General features: G+C 38.7%; 1 protein-coding gene across 2 annotated transcripts in view; it reads right to left on the reverse strand.

The window, feature by feature from the left end:
- The window catches only part of kif26aa (kinesin family member 26Aa), a 93,199-nt gene that overhangs the window by 55,183 nt on the left and 19,473 nt on the right, over positions 1 to 18,543 (reverse strand). The window lies entirely within an intron of this gene.

An 18,543-nucleotide genomic window follows, 5' to 3' on the forward strand; every position in this document is an offset into this window, starting at 1 on the left:
CTCTAACTATGCAAAGAACTGCTGGGGAACCCTACTATCAACATTCAGACTTTTTGCAACCGATCAAAATCTATTCTAGATGCACATGAATCATTATTTCATTTCTTTTTTCTATGGTCATTTACACTTTATAAACTACAATCACAAAATATCCACTGGACTTTTTTTTCAACATGCTGTCATCCTTCACCACCCAAAGCCATTCAATTAAATCGAGTCAAAGCAACGAAACAGCAGCTTATAAATCAGCAGGTAATGATCTTTGTAGGAGAGCCAAACGAGACATAAAATAAAACTGTTAAGACATCAGATACATTAGACGCGTGAAACGTGTGGAACCGTAATAACCCCCGGAAGCCGCACATTAGCTGGAAATATCAGGTGCTATCTGCACGGAAAGGTCGCTATAGCCCAGGAATTCAATCATTTTCTATACACGTTCGGGTTCAGAGAACTTGACACTATCAGCGTTTCACTCCTGACAGTGTTGCTGTGCAGAACTCCGCAGAGAAGTGGAGGGGAAAAAAAGCTGAGTGATAGGAAAAGAAATAAATAATACAAAAATCAAACACCTACAGCTGTCGTCCACGTATCACAGAAGATACAGGAGAAGATAAAAATGCGGGTGGAGGCAGTAAGAAGAGATAACCTGCTCGCCCTCTACTATCCACATCCGATATGAAAAATATTCGAATAAGGCTGTAGACAGAATAGAAAAAAATGATTCTAGACACTTAAAGAGGCTCTGAGGCAGGTTCTTCATGCATCGCTAAGTACATGTGAGATCAAACGGCACATTGAAGATCACCTCATCGTGGTATTTAAGGTCAGTTCTTCAAACATACATGCAGATGGTATGGTAAAACGACCTTTAATAATAAAAATGTCATGTCGTTTTGGTGTGTTTACTCCATTGTATCTTCTCTACCCACAATGTCCTCCTGATAACTGGCTGATCTTCCACCAAATAAAAAAGCAATAGGAATTCATCTCCGGTTGATGCTTAGCTGCATAGTATCTAATCAAACTTTCTCCACACTGTGAACCTTTTATGATTGACACGTTGTTATTAACCCTTCCTTCTCCCATCCACAGTCAGCATTAAACACCATATTACGATGTATATCTACTGCGCCAGCTGTTGGTGTTGAGGAGAAACAGGGCGGGTCGAGGAGTCATGCTTATTGAGTGCTTTTGTCTGGAGTGCTCTGTAGGGGAGTTGGAATAAAGTCAACATGCCAGACATTTGCAATCTGCTCCAGACATAACCCCATGCATCCCAACCTGTGAGAGCCGAACCTCCAGCCTGCCGACCGTTCACGTGTGGATGGAATCAATACATGTCTTTATAAACTTCTTTTCAATAACTAGACAAAAGAAATGTTTGATGAAAGACTTTAAAGGTCAGAGTGATGGAGCTGTACAGTGATTTCATTATTCCAGGACGTGTGATACGCATATACATCGAGCAGCTCTATCATATACAATTAAGATCCCACGTCATATGGAGATTTGACATTGGACCTCTTTGAGTGGCATGGAGAAGCTGGTGTTGGATTTATGATGATCTCAGATGTTGAGCTACTTTATGAGTTGCTCAGTAGCTCCTGTTTCCATTACGTCAACTGACTATAAAAGACTGTAGAAAGAACATTACTCATAATCACACACTCCAGTGCTCATGTTAGTTCTCACTCTCCAGGGTTCTGTATTGTTTAAAGACTATAATCACACTCTTGATGTCACCCAAATGAGGATGAGGTTCTGCTTTTGAGTCTGGTTCCTCTCAAGGTTTCTTACTCATAACATCTAATGGAGTTTTCCCTTCACCGCAGTCGCCCCAGTCTTCAGCATCAGTGATAAATACACATTGTTCACCTTCACTCTTAAATTCTGTAAAGCTGCTTTAAAACAATGTCTGTTGTGAAATCGCAATAAAAATAAACTTGACTTGACTTGACATGTGTACTCAACAGGCAAAAAAACAGTTACGTGGCTCTAAAAATGGCAGTAATGTAATACTGAGGGAATCAAAAGTGTTTTTTTCCTCTTAAACCTGTTTGAGTTTGTCAGTTATCGCCTGAGAGAATCAATAAAAGTTCTACAGATGATTAGCAAAAAGGCTTCTGGTTTAACCCAAACCTGGCAAAATAGTTCCCACTGTAGCACTGCAAAGGGTTCTAGCAAAAGGGTTCTGGTTTAAAACACAACAACAAAAGGATTCCATTTAAAACAAGAATTACCAAACTGTTCCAGTTTTTTCCAAAACCAGTCAAAGGGTTATGCTTTAACTCAAAATAAGCAAAATTGTACCAGTTTAACCCAAAATTAACCCAAAAATGCAATAGGGTTTTTGTTTACCCCAAAATTAGCGTGAGGGGTTTCAGTTTAACCCAAAAATAACAAGAGCTTCAGTTTAAAATGCTAAATAGTTCCAGTTTAAAGCACAACAAAAAAAGTTTCCAGTTAAAACAAGAATTACCAAAATGGTTCCATTTCAAACCAAAGATAGCATTAGATTAACCCAAACATAGCAAAACGGTTCTGGTTTAAAGGAAATCAGACAGACAGACAGACAGACAGACAGACAGACAGACAGACAGACAGACAGACAGACAGACAGACAGACAGACAGACAGACAGATAGATAGATAGATAGATAGATAGATAGACTGTCCTATGCACTGTGACTACACTTATACCTGTAACCTGAAAGTTTTTTTGAACATCAGACAGATAGACAGATTAGACAGTCATACAGATCAGACAGACATGTCATCTGTTTCCCAAACAGCTTGTGTGTCACTACTCGTGAACACTCTGAGGTCAGGGGTCCATTACTCACTAGTCAGTGGTGCTCAATGAGCCGAGGGCCTCCAGGGCGACGCCCCACGTGTGTCTGCTTCAGCCCCTGCATTCTTATAGACCAGACAGCGGATAGCGAGACACACTTTAGGAAGGTTTTCAGTAAAAACTCCACCACCTGTGCTGCTCTTTTCACCACCGGAGAAACACAATAGAGAGGCTGAAGTGTGTGAAAAGGCTGATATACTGAGCCAGCTGTGAACATCGTAAACTTCCTGTTTCTGTTTTCTCATCTGAAACCTGCACAGCAACAATATGGTGTTCACAGCTTTTAAACAGACTCTCTGCAGGTTCACAGAGACGCCACACCGGTGCAGAAACCCGCTTCCTGCTTTCATTACACAGAGATTAGTTGTGATAAACGCTGCAGAACCACGATGATGTGTGCAGTCAAATCTTTCTCCTTTCGACTGCCTCAATCTACACTACAGAAAATTACTCCCAAATCACAGCTCTGATGGAGCCGAATCAATTCCTGAAAACAGGTTATAAATGTAGCAAAGCGGGAGGAAGCGGGCGCTTTTCAAATAAATTATACAAATTACAAGAGGGGAAAAAGGAAAGGGGGTAGATGGAAAAAATGGAAAAAAAAAATAGGGGAAAAATGTATAACAATAAGAGAACAAATAGAAGGGAAAAAACAAATGTAAAAAACAACAGACTTGTACAAGACCCAATGATAAAAATAAATAAATAAATAAATAAATAAATAAATAAATAAATAAATAAATATATATATATATATATATATATATATATATATATATATATATATATATATATATATATATATATATATATATAATATTTATATATTTATATCTAAAAACAGTTAATACAGAACTTTTTGTATGTATTTACTGACTAATAAATAAATTAAAAAAATCCAATTTTAATAAATAAATAAATACCAGTATAAAATATGATTAAAGATCTTTAGATAAATAAGACTCATTTTTTCTTTCTATAAAAATAAAACAAAATAAAATTCCCATAAAAAAAGAAAATATAAAATACAAATACATAAAAAAAGAAAGAATTAAAAGATCAAAAAGTGAAATTCTTAAAAATAAATAAATAAATAAAAAGACAGTGGAAAAACGGAGCACAAAACGAAGAAGAGAAAAGCCCAAAACAATCAAATAAATGTGCACTCCCTCAAATCCACACCTAAAATAGATCAAGAAAAAGAAAAAGGGAATAGAGTGCAATACAAAATAAAACTTGGTGAGATTAGCATTATGCGCAGTGTAACAATAAATAAATGAAAAGACAAACAAATAAAGGATTAAATAATTGAGCAAAATCTAAAATAAAGAAGAAAAAGAAAACGAGCTTCTTTTATCTATACTGATTTCTTATGCTGAAGTTCAATGCACATGAAAAACAAACAAACATAAATAGACCATTTTCTGTTTGAACAGATTCAACTGATTTTTTTTTTTGACCTCCTCACTTCACCTCCACACACCGTCTCCACACACCGTCTCCACACATCGTCTCCACATGCAGCTGAATCTGAGTCAGTAACGTAAACCTTCTGTAAGAATAAATACATTATTGATAAGACTTGTATCTCTCCAGGATTTCACCACTCTGATTACTCAGATGTGAGAAAAGTCCCTCGCTACACCCCACCTGACCGTGACCATGCCCACCCTGCTGGAAATCTCTCACACACCAAAACATCATCACACACCATGATACCGGCATCGGCTTTACCTTGTGATGCAGAAACGTCCGATCGGAGCGACCCGGTGTGTTACTCTGACACACTTCTGATCCTGTTTCACTACTAAACCTGCAGTGTGTGTGGACGCGAGAGGATTTCACACTCATATCATAAATCACTCCACACAATAAACACTGTTTTGTTCTTTATGAGTGCGGTGGCAGATGGAATATTGGGGTGGGGGCATCGGGGCATCGGGGTCATCATTAATGCCTGAATTTGCGACTGTGGGAATGTGGCGCTAAACAACTTGTAAAAACCCGAACTAGAGCTGAGGATCAAGTTCAAGTAAACACTAAATAAATGTAAGTCCAGTGAGGGATTTGTGTTCACACTGCATCATGAGTCTGGGGTTAGGGGTTTAGGATTAAGATCCAGTTAAGGTATAGATTTGGTCAGGGTTTAGATTTGGGTTAGGATTAAATTCGGGTTATGATTTAGATTAGGATAAAGTTTGGGCTGTGAATAAGGTTCAGGTTGGGTTTAGACTGTGTTAAGGTTAAAATAAGATTAGGGTTAGGATTAGGATAGGGTTTGGGCCATGATTAAGGTTCAGGTTGGGTTTAGACTGTGTTGGGGTTTAGATAGGATTAGGGTTTAGATTGGAATTGGGGTTTATATAATATTAGGTTTTAGAATAAGATGGCGGTTTGGATTGGCTTTAACGTTTAGAAAGGGTTAGGGTTTTAATAAAATTTAGGGTGGGGTTTGGGCTGAGATTGAGGTTTGGGGAAGTTTAGGGTTTAGATAGGGTTAGGGTTTAGATAGAGTTTGAGTTATATAGGGTTTGGATTTAGATAGGCTTATGGTTTAGATACAATTTAGGGTTTAGATTAAGCTTGGGGTTGGGAAATGGTTAGAGTATGGGCTGGAATTAGAGTTTAGATAGAATGAAGGCTTTAAGTGAATTAGGGTTTAGATTAGGGTAGCAGTATGGATTTAGTATTATTGTATAGATAGGGAATGAGGGTTTAGATCTGGATGCTAGGGCAAAGGACCTGTTCAGAGTTACAGTTTTGGTTTAGGTTTGGGTTCAAGGTGTTTAATCTGGGGTTGTGGTTTGGCTGCAGTTTGGGTTTGAGACAGAAAGAAAATTCTTTTGGATTAAAAAACTTCCCCAGTGTGAACTCTGTAATCACACATGGTTACATTTACACGCTCCAGAGTCTGTTTACCGAATGACGATTTAATGATTCACACAAACAGAAGGAGAAAAACGCAGACAGTGTCGCAAAGTAATTTATATATAAATGATATTCCCCCTGAGCCTGAGCTCGATCACACGTGACTCTGTTCACACATTATACAGAACTGGGAATATATATATATATATATAAACCTGTCAGCAACCTGAATCTGAATTCCTGTTAGTGATCTGAAAAAAGACGACATCGTGAAATGCAGACGCTCACGGTTGATACAGCAGTGTGAAGTAATGGTACTGTTTTTATTAAATCATAAAAATAGGTTGGAAAAATTCTATATTTATATAATTTATATATTAATATATAAATATTTAATAAATAAATAAGAATAAGAATAACTATTTTTGTATTAATTTTTTAAAGAAATTAAATACAAAGAAATTGTCAGATTCATTCAAATAAAATAAAAAAAGAAATTGACAAAAAGAGACAATTAATAAAAATAAATAATACAAATGATATTAAATTTGATTACATTCATTATTTTTCCCAGCCACAATTAGTATTGTACATAATGTACAATGGGGCAAAAGAATTGGGACACATACAATATATTTTCCAGGCATGTGTGGTTCGTCTGCATCCCGGTTATTAGTGTTGCACAAGCCAGTGCACTCTTAGTGCCGGTCCCAAGCCCGGGTAATTAGGGAGGGTTGCGTGAGGAAGGGCATCCAGCGTAAAACATGTAGCATAAAAAAATATGCAGGTCACTATTAAGAATTCCATACCGGATCGGTCGAGGCCCGGGTTAACAACGACCGCCACAGGTATCGTTAGCCGACAGGGTACCGGTGGAAATTGGGCTACGGTTGGCCGAAGGAGGAGAAGGAGAGGAGGAAGACGTCTACAGAGACGGCAGGAAAAGGAGCAGTGCAGGAGAGTGGAGGTTCGGGTTGGTATTTAAATGTTGGCACTATGACTGGTAAAGAGAGAGAGGGAGCTGATATGATGGAGAGTGATGTTTTCAGAAGACCAAGTGGAAAGGGAGTAAGAGCAGGAACATTGGAGGTGTTTAAACTGTTCTATCATTGTGTGGATGGAAAGAGAAATGGTGTAGAAGAAGAGGAGGAGAGTGAAGACTGAAAGAAGAATAAGATGGTGGAAACTGAAGAAGGAAGACTATAGTGTGAGATTCAGGGAAAAGGTCAGACAGGAGCTCAGTGGTGGTGAAGAGGTGCTGGATGATTGGGGAACTACTGCAGAAGTGATCAGGGAGACAGCTAGAAAGGTTCTTGGTGTAACATCTGAAAATAGAAAGGAAGACAAAGAGATGTGGTGGTGGAATGAGGCAGTGCAGGAGATCATAAGGGGAAAGAGGTTGGAGAAACAGAAATGGGATTGACAGAGTGATCAGAAAAGTAGGCAGGAGAACAAGGAGATGCAGCAGCAGGTAAAGAGGGATGTGGCGAAAGCTATATGAGGAGCTGTAGGAGAAGTTGGACACTAAGGAAGAAGAAAAGGATTTGTAGCGATTGGCCAGTCAGAGAGACTGAGCTGGGGAGGATGTGCTGCAAGAGGATGAAAAGTGGAAAGTCAGTTTGAGCAGGTGACATACCGGTAGAAGCATGGAGATGTTTAGGAGAGATGCAGTAGAGTTTTTAACCAGGTTCGTTAACAAGATTCTGGAAGGTGAGGGGATGCCTGAGGAATGAAGAAGGAGTGTGCTGGTACTGATCATTAAGAATAATGGTAACTACAGGGGAATGAAGTTGATCAGTCACACCATGAAGTTATGGGAAAGAGTAGTGGAAGCCAGGCTGAGAGAAGAGGTGACCATCTGTGAGCAACAGTATGGTTTCATGCTGAGGAAGAGCACCACAGACGCCTTATTTGCTTTGAGAATGATGATGGAGAAGTATAGAGAAGGACAGAAGGAGTTGCATTGTGTGTTTGTGGATTTAGAGAAAGCGTACGACAGGGTGGAGAGAGGAGTTGTGGTATTGTATGAGGAAGTCTGGTGTGTCAGAGAAGTATGTGAGGGTGGTGCAGGACATGTATGAGGACAGTTTGACAGCAGTGAAGTGTGCAGTAGGAACGACAGACTGGTTCAGGGTGGAGGATGGACTGAATCAAGGATCGGCTCTGAGCCCTTTCCTGTTTGCAGTGGTGATGGACAGGTTGAAGGATGAGGTCAGACAGGGGTCTCCATGGACTATGATGTTTGTGGATGATATTGTGATTTGTGGTGAGAGTAGGGAGCAGGTGGAGAAGAGCCTGGAGAGAAGGGGAATGAACGTCAGTAGGAGTAAGACAGAGTACATGTGTGTGAATGCGAGGGAGGGCAGTGGAGGGGTGCGGTTGCAGGGAGAAGAGGTGGAGAAGGTGGAGGGTTAGGGTTCGGGTTAGCATTGAGTAACGTGGCATTGAGTAAAAGACAGGAGGTGGAGCTGGAGGTAGCAGAGCTGAAGATGTTGAGATGTTTGTTAGGAGTGATGACGATGGACAGGATTAGAAATGTGTTTATTAGAGGAACAGTGCATGTAGGACATTTTGGAGACAAGGTGAGGGAGGTGAGATTGAGATGGTTTGGACATGTTCAGAGGAGGACATGGGGTATATCAGTAGGAGAATGCTGAGGATGGAGCCACCAGGATGAAAGAAAAGATGAAGACCAAGGAGGAGGTTTATGGATGTGGTGAAAGAAGAAATGCAGGTGGTTGGTGTGAAAGAGGCAGATGTAGAGGACAGGGGGGCATGGACACAGATGATCCGCTGTGGAGACCATTAATAGGAGCAGCCAAAAGAAGAAGAAGAAGAAGAAAAAGAGATGTGGTTCATCTGCAGTTTTTAACACAAGTGTGGGTGTAAAACACATCCTTGAATGCAGCATGAAATCTTCTCTTTACCTGAACTAGGAGACCCAAACCTATTCCAGCATGACAATGTAAACCCTGTGCACAAAGCCATCTTCATGAAGATATGCTTCAATTGAGTTGGAGGTTGAAGATCTATGGCTATAGAGCTCTTGAACACCTTTGGGATGAATGTGAACGTTTACTGCACCCCAAGTCTCCTCAACTTCTCACCTACATCAGTACCTGTAAATGAATCTTCACAAAACTCCACAAATTCTAGTGGAACATCTTCTCTGAACAGAGGAGCTTATTATAACAGCAAATGGGAATTCATTGTGGAAGGGGATGTTTAATATGATATTCATAGCAATCTTATGGTGAGGTGTCCACATACTTTTGGCCATAATTTTCTCCACACCAATTTGAATCTGCATACAGGTGTGTGACTGAGTCCGTAAAAGAAAATAAGGGCAGATCAGTGTGGGTGTGGCTTTGAGAATGCAGATGCAAAATGTGGGCGTGTTCCATATTTGCAGATTTTCTTTTATTTGTGAGTTTGTCCGTGATTTACATAAATATGTTTATATTTACAGAAAAGCCGATTACTGTCATGTGTTCTTATATCTGATAAACTGACAGAGCAGATGGATTTTTTTTTTTTCCAGTAATGAGAAAACACTTTTGTGAATGAGGACAGAGACAAATTATACTCTGCTCTTCTTCACACACACACACACACACACACACACACACACACACACACACACACACAGGAGCCATTGTATTTGAAACACCATTAAAATGATTTAAAGCTGAAATTACATAAACACACACACACACATACACACACACTCTCCCATGACATCTGTTTTCTGGAACATCACCTTATTAACATGTTTACCTTTTTTACACTGTTTCTTCTAACTTTCTTACTGTAAATCTTATCATTTTTTTGGTTCATTTGTTTCAATGAAAGACAAAGTAAATAAATGGTGGAAAAGAAAAGAAAAGACAAGAAAAAGCAATTAGTAAAAAGTAGGGGGGTTTTTTTACTCTGAAAATAAACAGCTAAATAAATACCAAATTAAAAACAAATATATCAAATTACCAAAATAAGGAAGGAGGAAGGAATGACAAAAGAAACAACATGATCTTATCACACTATTAACCTCTGAGCTGTATCTCCTGTAACACTGTGAGCTGTATCTCCTGCAGTAACACTGTGAGCTGTATCTCCTGCATTAACACTGTGAGCTGTATCTCCTGCAGTAACACTGTGAGCTGTATCTTCTGCTGTAACACTCTGAGCTGTATCTCCTGTAACACTGTGAGCTGTATCTCCTGCAGTAACACTGTGAGCTGTATCTTCTGCTGTAACACTCTGAGCTGTATCTCCTGTAACACTGTGAGCTGTATCTCCTGCAGTAACACTTTGAGCTGTATCTCCTGCAGTAACACTGTGAGCTGTATCTCCTGTAACACTGTGAGCTGTATCTCCTGCAGTAACACTGTGAGCTGTATCTCCTGTAACGCTGTGAGCTGTATCTCTTGTAACGCTGTGAGCTGTATCTCCTGTAACACTGTGTAACACTGTATCTCCTGTAACGCTGTGAGCTGTATCTCCTGCAGTTACAATGTGAGCTGTATCTCCTGTAACACTGTGAGCTAAATCTTTTGTAACACTGTGTAACACTGTATCTCCTGCAGTAACATTGTGAGCTGTATTCCCTGTAACACTGTGTAACACTGTATCTCCTGCAATAACACTGTGAGCCGTATCTCCTGTAGTAACACTGTGAGCTGTATATCCTGTAGTAACACTGTGAGCTGTATATCCTGTAACACTGTGAGCTGTATATCCTGTAACACTGTGAGCTGTATCTCCTGCAGTAACACTGTGAGCTGTATCTCCTGTAATGCTGTGAGCTGTATCTCCTGTAACACTGTGTAACACTGTATCTCCTGTAAGGCTGTGAGCTGTATCTCCTGTAACAATGTGTAACACTGTATGTCCTGTAACACTGTGTAACACTGTATCTCCTGTAACGCTGTGAGCTGTATCTCCTGCAGTAACACTGTGTAACACTGTATCTCCTGCTGTATTTACTATCCCATGCTGTAAATCACATACTCTGTGAGGAATCATTATCGCTGCAGCACTGAAGAGGATTATGCAGGGTAATGAGGTAAATGATGGATAAAATAATTTAACAGAATGAGTTCAGTGGAAAATCTATTTCAAACAAATCATCACTCGAATCATTTCCTCCTTCACACACACACTCACACACACAAACACACACACACACACACACATTTCATATCATATTTTCTGGTGAAGAAATTAAGAAAAAAAAAAATTAACAAAATTTAGTAAACATTTTTTTCTCATAAAAAAATGTCAGGGAGTAAAAATCTGTTAATTTAATTTGATAAACATAAAATGACATAACATCTATTTAACTAACCAGACCATACTTAACCATTATTTAACCAACCTTTACATAACTAACTTTTATCCTAATGCTACTTAACTTCCATCTACTGTATTCTACCTAACTAGGTTTACATAACTACATAATCCACAACTAACTAACCCCACATAAGTAACATTTAACTAACTAACTAACTAACTAACTTACTAACCCCACACAATTAACCTCAGACAAGTAACTTTTATCTAACTTCACATACCTCTCTATCTAACTACCTTTGCATAACTAACCTCTATATAACTAATTCCACATAACTAACCTCTATCTAACCCGTAACTAATCTCTATCTTCCCATATAAATAACTTCACTTTAAACACCCCTATACAACTCATCTCTATCCAACCAACCTCACATAACTAACCCTCTATAACTAATCTCTATCTAACTAACCCTCCATAACTAACAAAGTTAAAATGGTGAGAAGGTGCAGGACGAGACTCATATGAGGGCTTGGATTATTTTTTTATTTGTATAAAATGCTTTCAGCGTGACTCGGGGTCTAAACCCAGGCACTGCTACTGCTTCATTAATATTTCTCTCGGCGCTCCGTGCTGTCGTTTGTACCTGTTTGTGTTTTTGCTACTGATTAGTGGAACGTGTAATGAGCCCGCTTTGTTTTTACACTCCTCCTGTCATTTCGCTTTCTCTCTTCACTCGTGTGTGCTGGAGCAAAGCCGCAGAAACACACACATCACACAGATAGGCGTGTCCTTATCTCAAAAATCGCTGTTCTCCTGAATAAACCAGTCAAATTAAACCGACATTTAGTGGGGAAAAAAACAGAAAGTATTATTATTATTATTATCCAAAGATCATCACAGCTACAGCATGAAGGTCGGTGAAGGTCACGGTCCTCCTGAAACCCAAAAACAAGCCTTGTGGTTGAGATGTTCCATAAACAAGACACGACGCTGCTCGGTCACACCCCTCACAGCTGGTTCTACGCTTTTTACAGCTGTTTTTATGTAAATCACACATCCCCCAACATCCAGCCGGCTCACATCAAACTCATGTTTCCACTGCGCCCTCGCTGTCCTGCTGTCACTTCCTGTTTTGACAGGAAATAGTACAGGCTTTAAAAGCTAAAAAAAAACAGCCCTGATTTAAAGTTTTGTCCAAGCGATAACGCTGATATGGATGAGTACAAAAGTTTGTACACCCTCTATAGGTTTTCAAGGCAAAAATATACTGTATTATAATATACCCATAGAGGAATTAGCATAGGAATAGCAATAATAATAATATAAATAAAAAAACCTGAGACGAAAGTAAAAAAAAAACGGAATAATTACTAAAAACATAATGTAAAAAAAACTAAGTTAAAAAAAGGTGCAGACAATAATATAAATCCCCCCAAAAAATAATTTCTAGATGAGCAAGGTAAAGGTATATATTATAAAAAAAAGGTATGAAGTATACAGGGCATGAAGTTGAGTAAAAGTAGAGATGTTAAGTCAAGACTCCATGTGACTCCAATAAAAGTAAAAGTGTCCCTTTAAACTTTTAATTGAGTAAAAATACAAAAGTATTTGCCTTAAAATGTATTTAAGTATCTAAAGTACTATGATTTATTATAACTATAATGTTCCTATTATTATTTTACTTACAAGATTCTTTAATCACTTTAGTTTATGTGTAAAGACTCGACTGTGACTCTCAGCACACTGATCTATTAATAGAATGATATTAATGACTCAAACACTGATTCATTTCTATTACAACTATCACGAGCCCAAAATCTTCTTCAAATAAATGTTTCGCAAGTTTCTCTCGTGGGGGCGGGGCTTCACAGCGTGTTATTCTCATTGGTCAGTAATATTTTAATGTACAGCTCCCATGGCCTGGTCCTTAATGAATTTCCTGAGCGATCTGGAGCCGGTTTACGGTATAGTTGAAGTGTTCTTCGTAGTAAAAACATTATTTTGTTTATTAGTTCATAATAAATTTTTAAAGTTTGCGTCTCATAAAACAAATGAGCCTTAATGAATCGCTCCCAGACGTAAGGACTTGAGGATTTCAGAGACTTCAGGATGCGGTTTATTACATTTATATTTGTAGAGCAATTTTAACAAGGGACATTGTCTCAAAGAAGATTTACAGAGATAAAGCAGAATGTTCAGGTTAAGTGGAACCAGACTTCAAATTGAACCTTATCCTCAACACTGAATGTCTATTTATTACAAGTTTATCGTTGTTGAGGTGATGTTCAGTGATGGACGCTTTAATGCAGGACTGTTCATGCAAACTGTGGTCCTGAACACCTTGTAGCAGACTGCTGATATTAAACCCAGTTCAAATCCATCCTTAAAGTTCTTTAGGTCCAATGTTCTGTAGTAACCAAGTAAAGACGAAAGGAATTTCCAGGAACTAAGTAACATCCTGATTTAATGCTTTAATAAATGCACTTTATTTAAAAAAATTAATAAACAGTCGCCATATTACCACAATTATTCCTCATGGTGTTACAGTGAACCTTCTCTCTCTCTGTTATTCATACAACATTCCAATGTTTTTTGAGGAGCATTGTTTAAGGACACCCAATAAAGGTCAGAGGATGGACACATGCAGTACCATGACGGACCATGAGAATGTGGCACTGACCTTTAGCTCACCCTTGGTAATGAACTCATAACACCATTAGAGCTCTTTGTTGGTGGCGTCCGAGGTTCAAGCTCCATAATAAAGCAGTGTTTGGTCACAAGCCATAAGCCAGTGGTAAAGACTTCAGGAATGTGTGGAGAGCATGAGAGCCCGAGAGCCCGAGAACCAACTCTTTTGTGCCTCAGCACATAAATTGTATTGACGTGCCTTTGTAGGCTCATTACCTCATGGACAGAATGTGAGTTTATAGTGGAGCGGAGCTCATTTCCTCTGCCTGCCTAACGGGGAAGTGTGTGTGTGTGTGTGTGTGTGTGTGTGTGTGTGTGTCGCTTATATGTGTTTCCTGTGCACACTGTGCCAGAGCTGAACATGTCAGCAGGGTCATTTACAGAATCAGTTTGGATCTGTTTAAAGGCAAACGTCAGATTTCTCCATTTGCCTGTACTGGCATGCACTATTTTGTTATTTAGATTTTTGTATTTTATTTTGTGTCTTTTGTGTAATCCGTGTGTGTGTGTACCAAGATGCATTTTTTTGTGTGTCTATTGTGTTATCCATGTTTGTGTATCGATATGCAATATATAATATTTTTGTGTGTGTGTGTTTTTTATGGTATCCATTTGTGTGTAGTGACGTGCAATTTTTTTTGTTTGTTTGTTTTTCGTGTGTCTTTTGTGAAATTCATGTGTGTGTAGTGATGTGCAATATTGATTGTTCATTGTTCATCTGCACTTTGGAGCCTCTGGAGGAACGCAGTTTGGTTCTGCTTTGCACCCTGCTGCCTGCCTGCCTGAATGATGATAAAGTTCACATCTACTTTGACTTTGACTTGACTTCAACTCATGATCGTTTCTATAGTAACAGCTCATTCAGCCGAACGCTCTGCATAGATGTATTTTTGAAGTAGTGAGAATCATGTTTAGGTAACATTTTATGGACCGAGTCTACAGTACTCTGACTTTTCCAGCCATATCTGGTTCTTCTCCAAACTGGTGGCACCAAGTAGGAGGCACACAATTGTATCGGACGTCTCTGGATGCAGGAGCATAAATGTTGTCTTAACTTGAATTTAGAGACCCAAACCTGTTCTAACATCACAATGCCCCTGTGCACAAAGCCAGCATCATGAAGATATATGGACATATCGGATCAGAGGGTCATCAGTTCAAATCCCAGCACCACCAAGCTGGGACTGCTGGGCCCTTGACCCTCAACTGCTCAGTTGTATAAATGAGATCATTGTAAGTTGCTCTGGATATTAGCATCTGACAAATACCATAAATGTCTGATCTGCTTTCAATGGTTTAGAGTGGAAGATCTTCTGCTATAAACACAATTGAACACCTGTGGGATGAATGTGAACGCAGACTGCACCCCAGAAATCCTCTTCACCTTCTCACTTACATCAGTTCCTGACTTTACTCACACCCTTGTGGCTGAATGAATCTCAACAAAAATTTAGTGGAACATCTTCCCAGAAGAGTGGAGCTCAGTATAGCAGTGAATGTCTTTAACTTTAAAAGCACTTAATCAAGCAAAAAAAAGGAAAAATAATAAAGAAAGAAAGTAAGAAAGAAAGAAAGAAAGAAAGAAAGAAAGAAAGAAAGAAAGATTACTAATACTAAAAATAATGCAAATAATAATATTAATAATAAAAAAAATCACAGAACACAGCGCAAAAGTAATAAAAAATCACCTGAAGCTACCCTGAAAAAAGTCCGTTTTAAGAGCAGATTTAACGCCTGATCACCCTTAGAAGGTAAATGTAAACACACACCATACATCACATGCAGAATACACCAATGATTCAGAGGAAAACCGTCCTTCTACACCAATCAGTTGAAACTCCAGAGTTTTATCTACATTTCCACCAAACATTAACGTTCTACACCTCGATCTGGACTGAAGGCAGATCTGAAGCTGCAGCGTGATGCCCACAGCGGTGCGATGAACAGATATGAAATTCCAAGAAAGCATGATAATCTGGCGGCACAAAATGATAGCGTGCGAGTAAATCAAACCGGAGCTCGCATAAACAGCTTTGTGTTTACAGCAAAACCTGGAGCTGATGGAAAATCGACGGCTGGATTTTTTATCCCAACATTCCCTCTACAGCAGTCTTCAGCTTTACGGCTCCGCGAGCTGGAAGGAGGTGAGTCTGATGGGGGCTGTAAAACAGCCAGGCTAAGTTTAAGTGCTTCTGCTTTGACCAGGCATGTGGGGCCTCTTAGGGTTTACACCAGCGCATTAAAGCATCAGGCTGCATCATAAAACACGCGATGGAGCGGTACGGTAAGTACAGCAGTCCGGACTTTATCGTTTAAGAAGGAAATACAGCAGCACACGGACAGGGAACGTGTGCAGACTGAACATGAAGATCCAGAAAGGAGTAAAGTAGCCACTCTGATGAAGCTCTGATGAAGTCATTTATAAAAAAAAGTACAATATTTTCCTTCAATATCTCTGCACTAGTACATGGGGATATTCGGTGTTAAAGTTGATTATAGGTTCCTTTTTGAGTTTCTTTCCTCTCAAGGTTTTTTCCTCTGACCATCTCAGGGAGTTTTTTCTTTGCCACAGTCGCCACTGGTTCACTCGTTAGAGGCAACTGTTCAATCTGCTCTGGAAATTGAACTGATTTTAAATATTCCATCAGATCAATTGGAAATCGCATCTTTTTTCCCTACATGTTCCTTCTGTACAAACTGAGATTTTTTTATCAGACAGAAAACAGATTTGATCATTTATATACGACAAAATTTTGAAGATTCTGTTTCCACAGTATCTCACAGACGACGGACATATTTAAAAATGATAAAAAATAAAATAAAAATAAATAAAAACAGCCCTGGTTTAATAAATTCTCACGCCATGTCCTGTCCATATCACTTATATGTTTGAATGTAAACAGGCTATATGGGATTCAATAGTAAAATTATAAGATTTATTTACTAGCTTAAGAATAGTAATAATAACAGTAAAAATTTTTTAACATTTTAATGGTGTTATGAGTTCATTACCAAGGGTGAGCTAAAGGTCATTTTAAACATTTAAAACATCTTTTAAATCTTTCTAACAGTTTCAATGTTATAATGCATTATAACCTCCACTCTATATTGTCTATGAATGTTTGATTGACAGTGCCTCATATAATTCGATGTATATTTGATTGCTCACATAAGTATGTTTACATAAAAATAAATACTGGAACCTGCATTATAATGTGTTATATGTTCCTGAGCTAATGACATACAGTATAATAATACTTAATGAAGGGGTTTATGTCTGTATCAGCAAAATTTATCTATCTACAGTCAGGAAAATAAGTATTTGAACACCTTGATATGCTTCTTACAGAGCCACTCCTTGGTTATCCTGGCTGTGTGCTTCGGGTCATTGTCATGTTGGAAGACCCAGCCTCGACCCATCTTCAATGCTCTAACTGAGGGAAGGAGGTTGTTCCCCAAAATCTCGCAATACATGGACCCGGTCATCCTCTCCTTAATACAGTGCAGTCGCTCTGTCCCATGTGCAGAAAAACACCCCAAAGCATGATGCTACCTCCCCCATGCTTCACAGTAGGGATGGTGTTCTTAAGATGGTACTCATCATTCTTCTTCCTCCAAACACGTTTAGTGGAATTATGACGCAAAAGTTTTATTTTGGTTTCATCTGACCACATGACTTTCTCCCATGACTCCTCTGGATCATCCAAATGGTCATTGGCAAACTTAAGACGTGCCTGGACATGTGCTGGTTTAAGCAGGGGAACCTTCCGTGCCATGCATGATTTCAAACCATGACGTCTTAGTGTATTACCAACAGTAACCTTGGAAACGGTGGTCCCAGCTCTTTTCAGGTCATTGACCAGCTCCTCCCATGTAGTTCTGGGCTGATTTCTCACCTTCCTTAGGATCATTGAGACCCCACGAGGTGAGATCTTGCATGGAGCCCCAGTCCGAGGGAGATTGACAGTCATGTTTAGCTTCTTCCATTTTCTAATGATTGCTCCAACAGTGGACCTTTTTTCTGCTTGGCAATTTCCCCGTAGCCCTTTCCAGCCTTGTGGTGGTGTACAATTTTGTCTCTAGTGTCTTTGGACAGCTCTTTGGTCTTGGCCATGTTAGTAGTTGGATTCTTACTGATTGTATGGGGTGGACAGGTGTCTTTATGCAGCTAACGACCTCAAACAGGTGCATCTAATTTAGGATAATAAATGTAGTGGAGGTGGACATTTTAAAGGCAGACTAACAGGTCTTTGAGGGTCAGAATTCTAGCTGATAGACAGGTGTTCAAATACTTATTTGCAGCTGTATCATACAAATAAATAGTTTAAAAATCATATATTGTGATTTCTGGATTTATTTTTTTAGATTATGTCTCTCACAGTGGACATGTACCTACGATGACAATTTCAGACCCCTCCATGATTTCTAAGTGGGAGAACTTGCAAAATAGCAGGGTGTTCAAATACTTATTTTCCTCACTCTATCTATCTATCTATCTATCTATCTATCTATCTATCTATCTATCTATCTATCTATCTATCTATCTATCTATCTATCTATCTATCTATCTATCTATCTATCTATCTATCTGTTTTATTAACTGAAATTGTTTACATTAAACATTTTTTATTTACATTGTTACACTAAGATGCAATATAACAATATAAATAATATAATGCATTATAAACTCTGCTCTATATTATCTAATGCGTTATCCATAAACAATATTTTATAAATTCATTTCTGGCATTAACCATAGAAAATATCCATAAATACTTAAACATAGCCACAATACTTGAATATTTTAATGTGTTATATATTCCTAAGTTAATGAAGTCATT

This window comes from Silurus meridionalis, chromosome 23, assembly GCF_014805685.1.
Source record: "Silurus meridionalis isolate SWU-2019-XX chromosome 23, ASM1480568v1, whole genome shotgun sequence".
In the NCBI taxonomy this organism is placed as follows: domain Eukaryota; kingdom Metazoa; phylum Chordata; class Actinopteri; order Siluriformes; family Siluridae; genus Silurus; species Silurus meridionalis.